This window comes from Somniosus microcephalus, unplaced genomic scaffold (assembly GCF_052327205.1).
Source record: "Somniosus microcephalus isolate GS21.2 unplaced genomic scaffold, FLI_Smic_1.0 unresolved_chr7, whole genome shotgun sequence".
Taxonomy (NCBI): Eukaryota; Metazoa; Chordata; class Chondrichthyes; order Squaliformes; family Somniosidae; genus Somniosus; species Somniosus microcephalus.
In genome coordinates this window covers 19,210,805-19,215,955 of record NW_028225185.1, presented here as the reverse complement: position 1 = coordinate 19,215,955, position 5,151 = coordinate 19,210,805, and positions in this window count along the sequence as shown.

Below are 5,151 nucleotides of genomic sequence, written 5' to 3'. Positions count from 1 at the left end.
CTCCTCTACTCTGTCCATCTAACCCCCAGAGCAGTACAGCACGGGTTAGATACAGAGTAAAGCTCCTCTACTCTGTCCCCATCAAACACTCCCAGGGCAGGTACAGCACGGGTTAGATACAGAGTAAAGCTCCCTCTACACTGTCCCATCAAACACTCCCAGGGCAGGTACAGCATGGTTAGATACAGAGTAAAGCTCCCTCTACACTGTCCCATCAAACACTCCCAGGGCAGGTACAGCACGGGTTAGATACAGAGTAAAGCTCCCTCTACACTGTCCCATCAAACACTCCCAGGGCAGGTACAGCACGGGTTAGATACAGAGTAAAGCTCCCTCTACACTGTCCCATCAAACACTCCCAGAGCAGGTACAGCACAGGGTTAGATACAGAGTAAAGCTCCCTCTACACTGTCCCATCAAACACTCCCAGGGCAGGTACAGCACGGGTTAGATACAGAGTAAAGCTCCCTCTACACTGTCCCATCAAACACTCCCAGGGCAGGTACAGCACGGGTTAGGATACAGAGTAAAGCTCCCTCTACACTGTCCCATCAAACACTCCCAGGGCAGGTACAGCACGGGTTAGATACAGAGTAAAGCTCCCTCTACACTGTCCCATCAAACACTCCCAGGGCAGGATACAGCACGGGTTAGATACAGAGTAAAGCTCCCTCTACACTGTCCCATCAAACACTCCCAGGGCAGGTACAGCACGGGTTAGATACAGAGTAAAGCTCCATCTACACTGTCCCATCAAACACTCCCAGGGCAGGTACAGCACAGGTTAGATACAGAGTAAAGCTCCCTCTACACTGTCCCATCAAACACTCCAGGGCAGGTACAGCACGGGTTAGATACAGAGTAAAGCTCCCTCTACACTGTCCCATCAAACACTCCCAGGGCAGGTACAGCACAGGGTTAGATACAGAGTAAAGCTCCCTCTACACTGTCCCATCAAACACTCCCAGGGCAGGTACAGCACAGGTTAGATACAGAGTAAAGCTCCCTCTACACTGTCCCATCAAACACTCCCAGGGCAGGTACAGCACGGGTTAGATACAGAGTAAAGCTCCAATTGACCCTCAGTATCCACAGACACTGAGGGGAGAATTCCAAATTACCACTGCTCTCTGTGTGAAGAAGAGTTTTCTGATTTCCCTGCTAAATGGCCTCAATAATTGGACAAACACAATTGGCCACATGAACATTTGCCAACAAACAATTTAATTCCACGTTCGGGACGCGGCTGGGAGTGCAGCAGGCATTTTCAAACTTTACTCTCGAACTGAGGTCAATCCTCGCGTAGGTTCTGAATTAACACTGAACAATGAGGATGCGACGTGGGAGCACTGCAGCTGGCCTCAGAGTCCTTGGCCAGAGTGCACACCACTGACGCTACATGGGCACACCAGGCGTGGTCTGGATCGGGATGCTCTGCAATGCCAACTGTAGTTGAATAGCTCCGTAGGATGTGAAATGTGGGTACTTAGACGAGGTAATGAAGGGCACCGAGCACCTAAGTCCCAGTTAGTGCCTTGAGGAGAGGACGCGGGGGGGGGGGGGGGGAACGTTACGAGGAGGCACAGTGGGGTGAGAAAAGAGAAAGGGGGGAGAGGGAGGGAAGGGGAGCGGCGGGGAGGGAGGGGAGGGCGGGAGGGGAGGGAGGGGGAGCGGCGGGGAGTGGGCGGGAGGGGGCGGAGTGGGCAGGAGGGAGGGGGTGGCGAGAGGGGGGAGGGGGAGAGGGTGGGAGTGGTGGCGAGGAGGGAGGGGTGGGGAGGAGGGGGAGCGGCGGGGAGGGAGGGAGAGCGGCAGAGAGGGAGGGAGGGAGGGGCAGTGGGCGACGGGGGGGGGGTGGTGGGGGGGAGTGGTGGGAGGGAGGGGTGCAGAGGGTGGGGTGAGTGGGCGGGAGGGGGAGTGGGCGGAGTAGTGGCGCGGGAGGGAGGGGGTGGAGTGGGCGGGTGGGAGTGGTGGCGATGGAGGGGGAGGGGAGATGTGGAGAATGGACCTGATACAGGGAGGAGATTTGATGAAGACACTGGGCTGATGAGTTGTGCAGGGTTTGACAGCGGCTGATCGCTTCTCCTGCTCATCCTGTGTGACACAGCCTGTAACTGAGCTGCTACACACCGCATTCCACGCTCGACGGGTGTTAATCCCCGGCAGATTAACAGAGACAGATCTGACACAGTAATAAGGTGCCAGGCTATGACGGGGCATCAGACGGGAGGGTACAGAGTGGGTGCCGTCTATCACTTGCAGGACACTTTCACTTCCTCCCACGACACCCACCACAGAAAGCTCCCCTCACAAACCTTCAGCTCTCAGCATTGCTCCTCCGATCCCTCCTCCTTTATCACTTCTATTTCGCACACATCTCAGCCGATCGTTTTCCTCACTGCTGTTCGGCATGCATCGATTCAAGGTGTCAGCTGTGGCTCAGTGGGTCAGTGACATAAGACGTAGGATCAGGAATAGGTCATTCGGCCCCTCGAGCCTGCTCCGCTATTCAGTAAGATCATGGCTGATCTGATCTTGGCCTCAGCTCCACTTCCCTGCCCGCTCCCCATAACCCTCGACTCCCTAATCGTTCAAAAATCTGTCTATCTCCACCTTAAATATATTCAGTGACCCAGTGGGTAGCACTCTGCCCTCTGGTTATAGGTTTGAGCCCATGCTCTGTGGGATCTTTTACATCTGTCCGAGGCAGCAGACGGGGCCTCATTTAAGGTCTCATCCGAAAGACGGCACCTCCGGCAGTGCGGCGCTCCCTCAGTACTGCCCCTCCCACAGTGCGGCGCTCCCTCAGTACTGCCCCTCCCACAGTGCGGCGGTCCCTCAGTACTGCCCCTCCGACAGTGCGGCGCTCCCTCAGTACTGCCCCTCCGACAGTGTGGCGCTCCCTCAGTACTGCCCCTCCCACAGTGCGGCGGTCCCTCAGTACTGCCCCTCCGACAGTGCGGCGCTCCCTCAGTACTGCCCCTCCGACAGTGCGGCGCTCCCTCAGTACTGCCCCTCCCACAGTGCGGCAGTCCCTCAGTACTGCCCCTCCCACAGTGCGGCAGTCCCTCAGTACTGCCCCTCCGACAGTGCGGCGCTCCCTCAGTACTGCCCCTGACAGTGCGGCGCTCCCTCAGTACTGCCCCTCCCACAGTGCAGCGGTCCCTCAGTACAGCCCCTCCGACAGTGCGGCGCTCCCTCAGTACTGCCCCTCCGACAGTGTGGCACTCCCTCAGTACCGCCCCTCCGACAGTGCGGCGCTCCCTCAGTACCGCCCCTCCGACAGCGCGGCGCTCCCTCAGTACCGCCCCTCCGACACTCCCTCAGTACCGCCCCTCCGACAGTGCGGCACTCCCTCAGTACCGCCCCTCCGACACTCCCTCAGTATCGCCCCTCCGACAGTGCGGCACTCCCTTAGTACTGCCCCATGGACAGTGCGGCGCTCCCTCAGTACCGCCCCTCCGACAGTGCGGCGCTCCCTCAGTACCGCCCCTCCGACAGTGCGGCGCTCCCTCAGTACCGCCCCTCCGACAGTGCGGCGCTCCCTCAGTACCGCCCCTCCGACAGTGCGGCGCTCCCTCAGTACCGCCCCTCCGACAGTGCGGCACTCCCTTAGTACTGCCCCATGGACAGTGCGGCGCTCCCTCAGTACCGCCCCTCCGACAGTGCGGCGCTCCCTCAGTACCGCCCCTCCGACAGTGCGGCGCTCCCTCAGTACCGCCCCTCCGACAGTGCGGCGCTCCCTCAGTACCGCCCCTCCGACAGTGCGGCGCTCCCTCAGTACCGCCCCTCCGACAGTGCGGCGCGCCCTCAGTACCGCCCCTCCGACAGTGCGGCGCTCCCTCAGTACCGCCCCTCCGACAGTGCGGCGCTCCCTCAGTACTGCCCCTCCGACAGTGCGGCACTCCCTCAGTACTGCCCCTCCGACAGTGCGGCGCTCCCTCAGTACCGCCCCTCCGACAGTACGGCGCTCCCTCAGTACTGCCCCTCCGACAGTGCGGGGCTCCCTCAGTACTGCCCCTCCGACAGTGCGGGGCTCCCTCAGTACCGCCCCTCCGACAGTGCGGCGCTCCCTCAGTACCGCCCCTCCGACAGTGCGGCGCTCCCTCAGTACCGCCCCTCCGACAGTGCGGCGCGCCCTCAGTACTGCCCCTCCGACAGTGCGGCGCTCCCTCAGTACCGCCCCTCCGACAGTGCGGCGCGCCCTCAGTACTGCCCCTCCGACAGTGCGGCGCTCCCTCAGTACCGCCCCTCCGACAGTACGGCGCTCCCTCAGTACTGCCCCTCCGACAGTGCGGCGCTCCCTCAGTACTGCCCCTCCGACACTGCGGCACTCCCTCAGTACTGCCCCTCCGACAGTGCGGCGCTCCCTCAGTACTGCGGCTCCCGCTCCTGGTCGCTATTCGATGACCACCCCCACACACCGGGTGAGAGCAAGGTGTGATGACCACCCCCCACGGCCGAATAGCCTGGCAATGCTTGCGGCGCCGGCTAACGCAAATAATAAACATTTTTGGGGGGGGGGGGGGGAAAGAGGGAGAGGGTCGGTTCGTTAGAATTGTCCCCCTGGCAGCAGTCCTGGCACAGGCGCGATGGGCTGAGTGGCCTCTTTCTGTGCCGTAAATTCCTATGATTCTGTCCCTTGAGAAAGGGGAGGGGTGAGAAACTGGAGACGGGGAGGTGGTGGTGGTGGGGAGGGCGGGGGAGAAAACACAGACTGATTTTAAACACAGGTCGCACAAACGAGCGGGACTGATACAGCCGCCGTAACTGGTGCAGTGTCAAAGAGCTGAATGGAGAGAGAGAGAGAGAGAGAGAGAGAGAGAGAGAGAGAGGCCCGTGCGTTGTAAGTCGATATGGAAGCTGGCAGTGAGCAGGCGCTCGGTTTCCCTTTGGTGGAAAAGCCGCGGGTGGAAACCAGAGGCATGTGCGCGGAGGGAGCCGCTCCGCTCGCACTGCCGGGCGACCCGCAAACAGGCACGGAGGGTGGGTTGCGAGGCTTTGAACACAAGGCGCCCGCGGGGCTCAAGTTGTGGAAGTGACAGGCGGGTATGAATGGCTAACCTTTTACCCAGTGTGGGCTGCGTGCAAGCTTATATATATATATATATATAATAAATAAGGAAGGAGATGCAACGTGAGGAGAGGCCGGCT